Raw genomic sequence first — 16,568 nt, 5'->3', positions numbered from 1 at the left:
TTTTTTTGTGTGTATTTTTTCTCTTTTTATTTAAGCTCTTCAATTGGTTTATTGTGCGTTACATTTTTATCTTTTGTTTGATTTCGTCTGTTTATATAATATTTCTTCTTTGAATTCGTTAAATACTCTTTTAGATTTTTATGTCTTTTGTATGTAAAACGTCTGCTCATTGCTTTTAATACTCTTTTTGAGAGATTAAAATCTTTTTTTGTTGTTCTATTTGAGAACTATTAATTTTTTAATAGCAGTCTTTATTTGAGAGATTACTTTATTTTTGCTATTCTATTACTGTAAATTCAGAAATTATTACGTGCATTCATTATTGCGATTTTGTCAATTTAGACTAAAATGCGATTTTAATTTTTACGATATTGAGAAAAATCCTGTTAAATGCATATAAAAAATTTCAAAATGCGAGTTTAAATTATTGCGATTATAACCCTGTCGCATTTTTCGCAAAAATAAAAACATCGCAATAATTTCTGAATTTACAGTAATAGCAGTCTCTATTTGAGAGATTATTATATGTTGTTATTCTATTTGAGAATAACTTGTATTATCAATCTCTATTTGAGAGATGATTATTACTGTCTTTTTACAAATACAAGACAAAACAGTCCTTTACTTCCTATGTTATAGCGTTAAAATAGAAATCCTGCACTGTGTGATAGATAAGAATGTATATTTTACAAATATTTCTATCTAATTGCTTCCACGTGATTACAAGATCTCGTATGCTGATTGGTTGATTCTATATACGTCATAGATAAATCATAAATCAGGTAGATTATTGAAAGACTGTAATTTTTATTTTGAGCAAAATCTTATCAAAAGTGTTCAAGAGTATAAATACCTAGGTATTGTAATGCGAGCATCAGGTTCTTTCAGTACTGCAGTTGAAGATCTCAGTAAGAAAGCTCTTAAAGTAATTTTCATGATTAAAAGTAAATTTCATTGTACACATAATAATACACCTTTGCTCTTAAAACTTTTGGACTCCTGTGTTAAACCAGTCCTTCTTTATGGAAGTGAATTGTGGGGTCCGTACATTCTTAACCTGGACAAAAGATTAACACCAGGTTCAAATGATGATTTAGAAAATTTTTTTTTAAATTTTGCACCTGAAAAGGTTCACATTCGATATTGTAAATTTGTACTTGGTGCAACTAAATATGCTTCTAATATTGCCAGTATGGCAGAACTTGGTCGTTATCCAATCTCTATATTTGTTATTTTGCAATCTCTTAAATACTGGATATATTTGTATAAAGACCCTCTTTTGAATTTTTCAAAATTAGCATATAAGTCAATCGAAGATGTTGATTGTACCTTTCCATGTACCTTCAATAAACACATTTTTCAGTTTCTAAAATTCATTGGTTTTGACCATGTCTGGAATAATAAAGGAACTCTGTCAGAAGGAAAACTCATATCTGCAGTGAAAAAGATATTACAAGAAAGATATGGAAAATATTTTTTCTTATGTTTTTCAGGCGAAAACCAAAACAAATTACGCACATATTACAAGTTAAAAAAGGAATATAAACCTGAGACTTATACAAAGTTGAATATCTCAAAACAATATATTAGACAGTTATGTAAATTAAGAATTTCTAACCACAATTTACACATTGAAAAAGGCAGATATAATTATACGCCTTTGGATCAAAGAATATGTAATCATTGTATTGATAACAAAATTGAAGATGAGTTTCATTTTATATGTGAATGTAACCTCTATCAAGACGAGAGGAAAAAGTTTAATGATGACATTGTTAATATTATACCGTGTTTTTGTAATTTAGATAATTTTGATAAATTTAGATATTAAATGAACTGTTCGGAGACTGATGTTCTCAACAGATTTCTTTTATATATAGACAAAGGTATTGTGATTAGAAATTCATCAGTGGGAATAATTGCATAATATTGAAGTGGTTGTTTTGTCTATTGTTTGTTATAAGTGTCACAATTGTTGTCTCTTTATGTTTTATTTTTGTTTTGTTTTTCTATGTTTTCATGTATTTCAGCGATGATCCTTTTGTACTGGATTTTATACTGAATAAAATTAGTTAGTTAATTAGTTAGGTAGTTAGTTAGTTAAATACATGCACGTGTATTTTTTACCTCACCTAACCTAAACTATATTTTAAATAGTTCAGGAGTGCCCGTAACAGATACACATAATAATGTATTATATTTTCTTCTTCTGGATCGATATTGCTAATGATAATAAATAGAAAATCCTTTACATACATTGTATATATATATATATCGTATCTCTATTAAAATGATAGTATTATTTACTGGTCAGTTAAAGAATTATAGTCTGATAGTTATAGTCAGAGACATATAATACATATATGCTCTGTTATAGTCAATTAGTATTTTTCATTTAGAAAAAAACCTATTATTTGTCAGCTGTTGCACATGTTATTATTGTAATATTCGTATATACAGGTGGTCGAATCCACATGAGAATCAAATCTGAACCAGTGACTTGTATGTATAAGTCAAGAACTTTATAACATTCTGTTGATGCAATTAATATTTCTTGTCGTTTGACTTTAATTGACATATCCTGTTTAGTACTTCCTGTATTCTTTTCATCTGGCACATTTATTTCGGACATAATTATTTGTTACTTCATTGTAAATTATTGATACTCCATTTTACTTTTTTTAATTGTTTAATGTAGTTTCAATGTCCCTTCCTCTGGTCAAGAGTTGTTCTATATAGTTTTTCAAATCTATATTTCAGTTTTTTGTCCCTTATAACCATGGTTTTGATAAGTCTAGGTCTACGTGACATAGATGTATAATATCTATGGTCTACATGACCATAACCGAAACACCTCTTTTAGTATTTAAAACACCGTGAGATCAAATCTGGATTTCTATTCTAAAAATACACACACAATAATTATACTGCAAACATGCAAGTGCGAATTTCTTAACAAAATATGAAAATAAATGCTGAAAAAAATGTATTCCATATCAGGGAATATTTATCATACAATGAGTATGCACATAGAAAATGGAATTAATTACGAGGGATTTTAATAAGATATACTGGATTGGTCCTGAACCCGATTGATTTTAATATGGGTTTATACATCTATGGTCCTATACATCATTGACTTTAAAATATAATTTTTTTCATTACAGTGTGTACGGGACCATTTCTTTGCGCGCTCAGGTTATCAATTGACCGGGTCAGATTAGGTGAACGTTCGTCTGTAACGCCCACTTACCACATCGTACGTGTTATAGACATTTAAACTGTGGGGTCGCCAAAGGTTCTAAATGCCTAAATCAAATAATAAGAATAACTAGCAGAGGACTAAACCTTGTGTGTGGATTTTAATGTTGAAAACTTAGACATTCTTTTTATCTTCTCATGCACATGCATGAACTTTACTCTTTCATCCTATTCAAATCCTCACCGGAAGGCCTCTGACATACTGAGCGAGGGTAAAATCATTGTTATCGATAGCCGATGACAAACAAGTTAAAGGTAAATGATTCAGTATTATTACCAACATAAGTATTGCGGTTGTCCACACTGTTACGGGAATACCTCTAATTAGACTTTGAGAGTTACAGACGCATGAAATTTATAAAGTGTAGTTTTCATTTGTTATATCATCATATTTTTTTTCAAATATTATGTTTATTTGTGTGTTTCTCTGTCCTGTATGTTCTTCCATTTATTTGTATTGTAGTCCTGTCATGTAATGTTGCCATTTTAGTGTTATATTTAACATTGCCATTAAAGCGGGAGGTTTGGCTAGCCACAAAACCAGGTTCAACCCACCATTTTTTTCTTAAAAATGTCCTGTACCAAGTCAGGAAAATGGCAATTGTTATCGTGTAGTTTGTTTCTGTGTGTGTTGCATTGTCGTTTGTTGTTTGTTCACTTCAGTGTTTCTGTTGTTTCGTTGTCCAAATGTACTATATCGTATTGTTTATTTGCGTAATTCTCTGTCCGTAATGTTGTACTGTATTCATGTCATGTAATGGTGTCATTTTAGTGTTATATTTAACATTGCCATTAAAGCGGGAGGTTTGGCTAGCCACAAAACCAGGTTCAACCCACCATTTTTTCTTAAAGGGTGTCTCTTGTGAGAGGAACATATAGAATGTGGCGGGATTAAGCATGTAAGCGATCACGGAACACTCAACCTAACCTGCACTGGTGTAAAGCAGGACATATTAAGAACAAATTGTAATAATCATATGGAAATGACTTGAATCTTTTGTTTTTGTATGTTTGATATAATTTGGGGTGGAGGTTTTTGAATCATGAATGCATTTCTGACTGTCTCTTACAATATATACAACTTAGTAATACATTTTTTCAATAAAACTTTATGCGTCCAACTTAGTGATCATTTGTTGCATATCGAACTACTGAACATATCTCAATGAAATTTATTTCCTTTTTTTTTTTATATCTTCTCTGTTATGTTTACAAAAAACTTGTGTTCTTGTTTACAAAAGGTGATAAAAAAATATTAAACAAATAGTTATAAATATAAAAGTAATGTTGAATGCTTTTTTAATTAATATCCATGATTGTCCATATGAAATGTAGTCTCTGTAGCTACCTGAAATTAAAACAAAATGAAGAAAAAATCACGTGTAAAAAGGACATGTAACGTATATATTGTCAATTTATGTTGATAAGCAATAATCCTTTTAAAATATATGAAAAAGAGTGATTGGGTAGCGTCAGTGGAAACTGCAGGGTCGAAACCCCGCAAGATTTCTCATGTTTAGAAAATGTTCAGTGTAACGAAGTATCCACACGACTATGCCAACCAACAGATAAAACGAACTATTTATGTTAATAAACGTTAGCAGACGATATGTGTATATTATAAATAGATCAACACGGAAAACGTTCAATATCTACCAATGGCTAATGGTAATAACTATGGGTATTACATCTATGGTTTCATTGAGGTCTGGAGCTGGCATGTCAGTGGTTCTCTAGAAGAAAACATTTGAATGAATCCTTTGTTAATTTATGCAAGGACGTATATTAGATGTTAGTTATACGTCCTTGATTTATGTATCATTGCCATTTTCCCGGCTTAGTTTTTTTTTGTTACCTATTCTGACATCGGACTCGGACTTCTTTTAAATGAGTTTTACTGTGCGCAGTGGCGGATCCGGGGGGGGGGGGGGGGGGGGGGGGGGGTTCCGGGGGTTGGACCCCTTTTTTTGGGACGATCAATGCATTTGAATGGGGACATATAGTACACATTTTTGTTTAGGGGCCAGCTGAAGTCCGCCTCTGTGTTGAGGACCCATTGGTGGCCTTCGGCTGTTTTCTGCTCTTTGGTCGGGTTGTTGTCTCTTTGACACATTCTCCATTTCCATTCTCAATTTTATCATATGAAAATCAAGCCATATGACAATCCCTCCCGTTAGTATGGTAACCCTTTAACTTCTATTGTCCGGCAGTGAAACCTTTCGACAGTGCCGTGTTTGTCTGTGCGGGGTGTATAAATACGCAGCCACGTTAGGTCAGAATGTGGACGATACTTCCGATGCCCCGTGCATGATGTCACGGTTCTTATGCTCTCTGTCTTTTCAACTAGAACTCTCTAAAAAAAACTGAGGTGGCATGTTGCAAGGCAATATATCTGCATGACCCTATCCAACACACCAACATTTTCCGATCGGGGGGGGGGGGGAGTTGCAGTTTTTTTCCGCCCTTCCTCCTGAACGACTTATACTTGGTAACCTACCTAATGATTTAATTGTTTCTAGATATACATGACTATTTGCCACTATATACATATAGCAAGCAACGGCCAATCAATCCGGTCATGGATACTTTGATGTATTGTGACATAAAAAATATACTTAAACACCACCTGGTTGTAGTTCACCAATCAACATATGCGATCCATGTGAAACATCTTTCATTGTTTAATGCCAACTATAATTGGCCCTATAAATGTCTCAGACATGTACATTGGTTTATTGAGTGTAAATATAAAAAAGAAGATGTGGTATGATTGCCAGAGACAACTCTCCACAAGAGACCAAATGACACAGTCTGGTTCCCAATCAACACGCCAGTTTTTTAATTACTGAATGATTCATAAAAACTGACTGCGAGATGCAGTTATAGAAAATATGCAATCACAAAGAATAAAATGTTTGCTTCCGTGTGCCTAAAGACTTAATTTAATTTCTACTCTGTTCAGCATAAGTAAACACATGTTTTATCTTGCATTATTTGTACTGTATTCCCGTCACGTAATGTTGTCATTTTAGTGGTATTTTTAACATTGCCATATAAGCGGGAGGTTTGGCTAGCCATAAAACCAGGTTCAACCCATCATTTTTTTTCTTAAAATGTCTTGTATCAAGTCAGGAATATGGCAGATTTGATCAAATATAAAAAAGAAGATGTGGTATGATTGCCAATGAGACAACTCTCCACAAGAAACCAAATGACACAGAAATTAACAACTATAGGTCACCGTACGGTCTTCAACAATGAGCAAAGTCCATACCGCACAGTCAGCTATAAAAGGCCCCGAAATGACAATGTAAAACAATTCAAACGAGAAAACTAACGGCCTAATTTATGTCCGTTTCTATGTATGGGTTTTTTTTGGTTTTTTTTTGCAGTTCAGTGTTTGTTGTTCTGTTGTTTTCCTGTTATAGTTGATGTGTTTCCCTTAGTTTAAGTTTGTAACCTGGATTTCTTTTCGTATAATCGATTTGACTATTGAACAGTGGTATCCCAAACAGAAAAATAAATGAACAAATTGCTTTCAAATCGTATTCAAATCTCTTTCAAATCGTGATTCTGCGATTTGTTAGTATCATTTGCTTGCGATTCATTAAACAAATCATAAACAAATCAGAATTTTCCAAATTCCCTAAAACTGATTTTTTGTGATTTCTTTCTATTTTATGATTTGTAAGCAATTTGTTTCTGTTTTTGTGTGATTTCTTTATGATTTGTTTACTTAGAATATCGTATGAAATGATTTGAAAGAGATTTGTTAACTTTGTTAGCTAGAATGGTGTGATTTCGTTATGATTTGTTAACTTTGAATATCATAAGAAATGATTTGAAAATGATTTGTTAACTTTGTTAGCGATCTTGGTGTGATTCATTGATGATTTGCTACAATGAATAAAATGTTAATGCATTCAAATTTTCTTTGTTTATCTATCTCTCTGACTTCCGGTTGAGGTCAAATTCAAATTTCAAATACTGTTCAATATTAACTGAACAAAGAAGGTTGCAAGATGAGGAGTTTTTATTCAGTCTATGAAAGATGACGGTGGTAAGGAATCTCAGTTATTTATTTATAATTTCACATATTCAACTAATACTATTCAAACGTCAACCTTTAAAATTCAGAAACTGTGCATTTCAGTATCTCGTTATAATCATAATAATTTTGTGCTGTAAGGATTAAATTTCAAAATAAAAATGTGTAAAAGATGTGTAAACAGATCAAAACATTCATTTCAAGACTAGCTTCCCGAGCCAGCAGACAAAATTCACTGGCAAGTTTAATGTTTTAATTGTTGTTTACTAACCAGGTCCCGGGCAAAATGGACAAAGCTATATTACAATGTAGCAGATTTGGACCAAGACTAAGACTCATCACCTATTTGACATCAATTGCTAAGTACACGTGGTTGCCTAGGTTTTTTTTATGAAATTTCGTTATAGTCAAATTCGGAAGAAAAGTAAGAGAAACCTACACAGAGGGAACAATTCGTCCCTCATTGCAATCAAATATAGTATTCCTTTTTACAATTAGAGGAGTAGCTATTAAAGGTAAAATGAAGACAACTGCGCTTCAAAGTTTGGGGGTTTCAGGGGCAGAACATATTTTTGATTTGGATGTAAATGATTTAATCTGTGAATTGCATGATGAGTGATGCCAACTTATGTACGATTTGCTTGTGATATGCTTGGGGTAGGAATATATGATTTACTTTTCATTTGTTAAAGATTTGAAAACAATTTGTTTATAATTTCTTCATAATTTGAAAACAATTTGTTAATGATTTGCTTGAGGTAGAAATATGATTTACTTCTGATTTGTTTAAGATTTGATTACAATTTCTTTACAATTTCTTTACGATTTGAAAACAATTTGTTTGTGATTTGCTTGAAGTAGGAAAGCAATTACTTCTGATTTGTTAATGATTTCAAAACAATTTCTTGACAATTTGTTTATGATTTGCTTATGAATTATAAGCAATTTGTTCGTGATTTGTTATTGTGATTTGTTAGCTCATTTGCATGTGAAATTTTATCACTTTCAAATCACAAAGAAATCATACGATTTGTTTATCATTTGTTACCATGATTTGTTCCTCAATTTTTTTTGTTTGGGATATTACTCACTCAACAGTTGCCTTTATTTATCATCAATTCACATTTTGATTTTATGTGAACTTTGAATATTCAATATGTGTACTTAATATTAATTTCTTCACTGGGAACCTCAGAGCCGAGTGTATTTTTTATGTTAATTAGCGGGGACGTAACCCTGTAGAAATTCTTATCATTTTCGCCAAAAAAGTCAAGTTGATATAGTGATTGTAAAGTCCAGTACCCGTAAAACACGTAAGTTTCTAAGTGACTGAATGATGCACGAAAAGAAAAAGACTGCGAGATGCGTCTTACATCGTGTAATAACGTAATTTATAGGTCCCCTCACATCTCTTCTGATGTTAATTCCGACCTTCATACGCTGGCCTCATCTCTGTCTAACCTTACAATTCTTCACCGTTTTCTTTTCTCTTATCAAATTTCCCATCTTCTCTTTTCTTTTTTCTAATTGGTGAATTTTCTTTCTTAGTTCTTATGCAAATCTCTGTGTTGTATCATAAATAATACTTTTAAAATAATTTCAAGTATAGAATTATTAAATTTCATCCACTTACATCAGGGTATGTAACCCTCATAATCCTGTTAAAATTGAATTATTAGATGCGACAAAATTTGATATGTGTATGGAACTTTTGAAGTAAACAATGACAAAATAATTTAAAGAAAGTAAGAAATTATGTTTATGTTCGATATATGTTTTAGTGTTCATCTTGTAAAATGTCGATATGGATGTAGCTAAAATAAGAGAAAACAGCCTGGTAGTAGCAGCTAAATGAAGATTTCATTGCGTGATTCAAGAGCTTGATACAAATAGTACAAGTTGACCAAACTATTGCTTTAAATTCGACAATAAAAAGAAATATAACGAAATAAAAAATATAGTCATAATTGTTTAACATCTACAGAGTCATACACATATACATTTATTTATATTCAACCACATTGTAAATTTGTATTTATGTATGCTTTCATGTGTATATTAAGATAATGGCAATAGTAAAAAGTTAACTACCATGCAGTTATTAAGAATTTGGCTCTTTGGTTCCTCGTAATCGGTTGTTCTAAAATATAGTTCCTTTCGTGTTTTGTGTTTGTAAAGCCATACTGTATCATTTTCGTAAGAATCCAATGGCTTAAATTTATTTGTTGAATTATTTCTTTGGAATAGGACAGAATGTTTATATTTTCAGGTAGCATTGAAGGACTATTTCTTGTCAAAGACGTATGAAGGGCAACTCTGTCTCTTTTTATTCAGACTTTTCTATGAAAAAGAATAAACCTCATAGAAATCCACTGTTAAAGAATAAAATGCTTGCTTCCGTGTGCTTTATGACTTAATTTAATTTTCTTCTATGTTCAGCACAAGTAAACACACGTATTATCAGCATTCCTCAATATGTTTATATGTGAACTTTAGTCTCTGATGCATGATTTTTTATTATTAATTGTTTTTGGCCTTTAACTAGCTGTCAGTAACTGGGAGTACTCTCAAATCGTACTTTCTTGTTTATTTGACCTGTTGATACTAATTGTAATGCTTTTTTGTTATTTAATGTTTACTTATTCAGGGTTATATCTGGTCTATATACCAGCTTTGATAAGTGTTTGGTATTACTATAAATTTTCACTTCTTCGTACCATGAACATCAAAATTATTTATTTTGTAAAAATATTTCCTTTCTCCATTTGAACTGTACACGTATACCTAACAACACAATTATTTTCATTTACCTGTGTTTAAATTGGAAATGGCTGATATTTTTGTTCAAGCGTATTGTTTTTCTTAAATTGTTTAACATTTCACAGCGGTATAACATGTTACTTTAATTATTCTTCCCTTAGTTTATTTATTTTGTATTTACATTGTATCATAGATCAAATTTATTTGTTCAGTGTATGTTCACTGGTGTTAATATGTCTTGATTGAGTTAAGCCATTTCAATTGATATTTTATAGTGTGTCTTTCTATGTTGTGACGTTACACTATTGTTTCAGATAAGGGTGAAGGTTTGGTACCATTAAAACCATTAAACCTGCTGCAATTGTTTGCACCTGTCCTAAGTCAGGAATCTGATGTTCAGTAGTTGTTGTTTGTTGATGTGGTTCATAAGTGTTTCTTGTTTCTCCTTTTTTATATAGATTAGACCGTTGGTTTTCCCGTTTGAATGGGTTTACACTAGTAATTTTTGGGGCCCTTTATAGCTTGCTGTTCAGTGTGAACCAAGGCTCCATGTTGATGACCGTACTTTGACCTATAATGGTTTACTTTTATAAATTTTGACTTGGATGGAGAGTTGTCTCATTGGCACTCATACCACATCTTCTTATATCTAAATAAGGAAAATTGGATAAAACTTACATTTCAGGGGCAATAACTCCATACAGGGTCATCAGATTTTATTCTGAAATTTTTCTAATAGATAGAATTTGTCATTCTGATAGCTTTTGAATTTTCACTTTTAACCTAGATCTTGGTTTTCGGAACAATGGCAAATAAAAACAGTTAAACATCAACATTTTTGGGGCAGTGGACAGATTTTTCTGATATAAAAGTAATTTATACAGATATATAAAGTAGGTGTTAAACAGGAAGTTGATGACAAACAAATCTCAAACTGTGTCACATGGTATAACATGTAGACAGCAGGCATATAACCAATTTCAGGAAGCTCTGATTTGCAGTTCCTGAGAAATTTGGTGGGAAGGACGGACAGACATTCTGATGGACAGACTGACAAACAACCAAACTGGGTTAAAACTGTATACCCTCCTTCCTTTGCAGCAGGGGTATAAAGAAAATAATATTTCGCCATATAAAGATTTCAATAAGGGATTCAGCATTTCTTCATCTAATGAAGAAATGTTCTGAAAATATCAAAAATAAAATCTCTACTTATTAAAAACTTCAGTTTGAGTCATAACAATTTTTTTTCACATTAACAAATAATTTTTCTGTTAGAAAGCATTTAAAAGTTATTCAAAATTTTTTATTATAAAAAAATTACAAAGTTTTGTATAATCTTTACAAAATTAGCTTCACAACTAAAGCCACTTTGCACATATTTCAAAAATTGCTGGGAAACATTGTTTCGATTGACTCATTTAAACAAACGAAAAAATTCATTTCACCTTGAACAATTGGACAATATTTTTGGAGTGATGAAGTACATGTAGCATATTTTTTTTATCAAGGAAATATGTGTATCTGAGGCTCTCACAGTATGTATTTTTCCAGTCACAGACAAGAAGATACCTATTTTGTGTAACAGTACCGATATTCATTTTCTTTTGAAATTATGCACCTGATATTGCAGAATTGTTTGTTATTTCCCCAACTTGGGAACATAGCTATTTTACAGCACTGTTTTGCACAGGGCGTCTATTTTATGTTATTTACTCCTCATTCAGTTAAAACCCAGATCCTCTTTCAATATTTCATCAGTGACTATATGCCATCGCCCTTATTCTAGAAAAGTTGTGATTTAATTAAACAAAGAAAAATAGGTCTACTAACATATATCACTGATCTATACACCCATACCATATACAACTACATACATTTTTGGTTGTTTAAAAGGAAATTAGAAGACGAAGTTAGACAACACTTAATGTTAATCAGGAAACATATATATTACTTTGCTACTTCTTTCTACATTATGGTAATTCATTCAACATCATTAAAGAGCTTTGTTTCTTTTCTTCCTTTATACTTAAAAATTGATACCAGATATGCATAGATTCAGTTATAATATTGTCAAAAGACATCTTAATCAACTCCTCAGCTTATGTTGACACTGAAAATAAAATGCTTCGCTGGGCGCAGCTTGATACGACCGCAGAGGTCGAACCCTGAACAGTTGGGGCAAGTATGGACACAACATTCAAGCTTGATACAGCTCTGAATTTGGATTGTGATTAAATATTTGACACAGCATAGGTTTCTGACACAGAAAGAATGTGGTCTAAGAACTTCAATTTTTTTAATTTACCTATTATGGTCCAATGTCCAAAATCAAAATACATGGTTAGATTCAGCATATCAAACAACCCCATATATTCAATTTTTGTTGAAATCAAACAAAGTTTAATTTTGGACCCCAACTTGGACCAACTTGAAAACTGGGCACATAATCAAAAATCTAAACACATGTTTAGATTCAGCATATCAAAGTACCCCAAGAATTCAATTTTTGTTAAAATCAAACTAAGTTTAATTTTGGACCTTTTGGACCTTAATGTAGACCAATTTAAAAAACGGGACCCAAAATTAAAAATCTACATACATGGTTAGATTTGGCATATCAAAGAACCCCAATAAGATTTGGCATATCAAAGAACCCCAATAATTCAATTTTTGATGAAATCAAACAAAGTTTAATTTTGGACCCTTTTGACCTCAATATGAACCAATTTGATAGCAGGCCCACAAATAAAAAATCTAAATACATGGTAAGATTCAGCATATCAAAGAACCCCATATATTCAATTTTTGTTGAAATCAAACAAAGTTTAATTTTGGACCCCAACTTGGACCAACTTGAAATCTGGGCCCATAATCAAAAATCTAAACACATGTTTAGATTCAGCATATCAAAGAACCCCAAGAATTCAATTTTTGTTAAAATCAAACTAAGTTTAATTTTGGACCCTTTGGACCTTAATGTAGACCAATTTAAAAAAACAGGACCCAAAATTAAAAATCTAAATACATGGTTAGATTTGGCATATCAAAAAACCCCAATAATTCAATTTTTGATGAAATCAAACAAAGTTTAATTTTGGACCCCAATTTGGACCAACTTGAAAATTGGGCCAAAAATCAAAAATCTAAATACATGTTTAGATTCAGCATATCAAAGAACCCCATATATTCAATTTTTGTTAAAATCAAACAAAGTTTAATTTTGGACCCTTTGGACCTTAATGTAGACCAATTTGAAAACTGGACCCAAAATTAAAAATCTAAATACACGGTTAGATTCGGCATAACAAATAAATAAATGTGGTCACAGATTTTACAAATCTAATGCGCCATACTGGTCTTCCTTTATAAATATGCATTTCTTTAAAAGCAGTGTAAGGGAAGTAACCAAAACGTTGTATTTGGATTACCTCCCTTACACTGTTTTAAATTATCTTAATTGTTCATTAACCATTACTTTATACATAATTTAAAAGCAGTGTAAGGGAGATAATTTCAATGATGTATTTGATTTATCTCCCTTACACTGCTTTAAATTATGTTTTGTACTAAAGTATTTGTCCATTAATGAGGACAACCTTGTTTTTCCCCCTTTTTTGCCCCTAATTCTTAAACGGTTTGAGCAATAACCCCCCAAAGCAAATCCTAACCATCCCTTTGTGGTATGGAAACTTGTAGTATAATTTCAGAGAGATCCATACACCGTTCCACAGTTATTGTCTGGAAACTAGAAAATGCTTATTTTTGGCCCCTAATTCCTTAACTGTTGTTACCATAACCCCCAAAATCAATCCCCACCTTCCTTTTGTGGTATTGAACCTTATGATAAAATTTCATAGAGATCCATTCACTTAAACTAAAGTTAGAGTGCGAAAACTAATGCGTCTTCGGACGACGACGACGACGCCAACGTCATACCAATATACGACCACAAAAATTTTTTTGCGGTCGTATAAAAACAAAAGGCTCCCAAGAGCCAGATCACTCACCTGGTGGATAAAAAGGTATTTCCATATTTATTTTTATGTTTATTGCAATCACTTGTTTGCTTATTTGTAAATCTTATTTAGTGGTTTTTTGTAGATGTTGTATTGATGGTCATGTTTACGATCTACAGTTTATACCTATCTATTAAAAAATTTTGAGATAATTGGCAAAATTATAAAAAAATTTGTATGGGTTCCGTGGAACCCAGTGTCTCGCCTACTTTTGCTGTTAATCGCAGGCTCAACAAAAATGAGATGAGGAACAAATTTAATAAAAATATTCCTCTCTATACAATTTTTTTATTGTAAGAAGCTTCTGTCCAAGTTTGGTAAAATCCAGGATAGTTTATGAATCTAATAAATGTTTTAAAAAATTTAACTGCAGACTGTATCTAATGTTAACTGGAAGAAAAACTAAGTCCATTTATAAGTAAAATATGGATAAACAAGTACAAAATTTTAATAAAAATGTCTTTCTAGATACTAGGTTTTGATCATAAACAAACTTCTGTCCATGTTTGGTACAAATCCAGGATAGTTTAGGAAAGTTATTAAATTTAAAAAACTTTAACCACAGAGTGAATGAAATGTTTCCTGGCAGAAAAACTAAGTCCATTTATAAGTAAAATACAGAAAAACAGGATTTTTTTTGTTTAAATTTACTTCTAGATACTATCTTATGATCATAAACAAGCTTCTGTCCAAGTTTGGTAGAAATCAAGGATAGTTTGAGACAGTTATTAAAATTTTAAAAACTTTAACCACAGAGTGAATGTAATGTTTCCTGGCAGAAAAACTAAGTCCATTTATAAGTAAAATACGGAAAAACAGGAATTTTTTTTTTTTAAATTTACTTCTAGATACTATCTTATGATCATAAACAAGCTTCTGTCCAAGTTTGGTAGAAATCCAGGATAGTTTGAGAAAGTTATTAAAATTTTAAAAACTTTAACCACAGAGTGAATGTAATGTTTCCTGGCAGAAAAACTAAGTCCATTTATAAGTAAAATACGGAAAAACAGGATTTTTTTTTTTTTAAATTTACTTCTAGATACTATCTTATGATCATAAACAAGCTTCTGTCCAAGTTTAGTAGAAATCCAGGATAGTTTGAGAAAGTTATTAAAATTTCAAAAACTTTAACCACAGAGTGAATATTTGTGGACGCCGCCGATGACTACGACGACGCCGACGGAATGTAGGATCTCTATGTCTCGCTTTTTCAACAAAAGTCGAAGGCTCGACAAAAATTAGTAAAATTAAATATAGTCATTAAAAGTAATAAATCCTATAAGGAGTCTGACAATTTGGCCATGTCAACTTACTTGCAGAACTTTTTTTTGCTGATCTTAATTCCTTTTTAAAATTTCTCCCCATCTAATATGACAAAATTGCAAAAATTGAGTAAAAATCATCATTCATGGCAAATAAACTCCAATATCCAGTCAGTTGACAATTTAGGCCATGTAAACTTATTTGTAGATCTTATTGTCCTGAACATTTTTGCAAATAACTGTTTCTTACAATCTGTTATAGTTTCTGCAAAAGCCACAAATATGGGTATAAAATTATCTTCCAAGGACAATAACTCTCTAAGGGTTCAATTACATTTCAACTCTGTTGACTTATTTGTAGATCTTATTTTGCTGAACACTTTTTGCTATATTTTGTTGCTCTCTATCTACTAAAGTTTGTTTTGGACAAAAACGCAAAAAATAAATGAACCTTGACCTGCTTATTATTTGTACCCTTGTCAAATTTTCTCTGTTTCAGTTTTTTTTACATATAAAGCCAAAAACTGAATTTGACTAAAATCAAAATTTCAGGGGCATTAACTCCAACAGGGCTTGTCCAATTTTTCTGAAAATTCAACAGATGATAGAACTTAACCTTCTGATCAGTTTTACTAAGTCAGATTTGCTCGAACTGCTTTAGTTTTTGAGAAATAAGCTAATCACTGCATTTGCCCCTATTTTTTTATTATAAGCAACCGCAGCAATGTTTGCTCATGGGTCAAATTCCCAGATGTAATTTACAAACTAAACCTAAGGAACATCCAGCTTAAGTTTGGTAATAATTCACGACTTTTTTTTAGAATATGTTTTGTAAAGTTTTCGAAGATGGACAGATGGACAGAAGACAATGATGGTCTCCACGTGATGGCAAAAGCTCACAAGGCCTTTTAAGCCAGGTGACCTTAAGGGGGAAAACTTGGTGGATGTTTGATAAAATAGCATATAATATGTTAAGATATAGAAGGGAAAATAACAGGCATAGCACAGCTAAACTTCCATACATGTGAACCCCCCGACGGGAGTACAATAATCCCGTTTTCAGGGGTCTCCTCCCGACCTCCCGTTGAAGACAAAAAAATCCTGTGTATGAAATATTTCATGAATGAAAAATTTCAGCCCAACATATCTGGTGTAACTGACATTACCTGACAATACCTGACAGAATTTATGTCGATTAAAAACCTCCTGATCTGAGTC

Source organism: Mytilus californianus, unplaced genomic scaffold (assembly GCF_021869535.1).
Source record: "Mytilus californianus isolate M0D057914Y unplaced genomic scaffold, xbMytCali1.0.p SCAF_26, whole genome shotgun sequence".
Classification (NCBI taxonomy): Eukaryota; Metazoa; Mollusca; class Bivalvia; order Mytilida; family Mytilidae; genus Mytilus; species Mytilus californianus.
The sequence above is the reverse complement of the archived record's forward strand: the minus strand, read 5'-3'. Positions refer to the sequence as shown.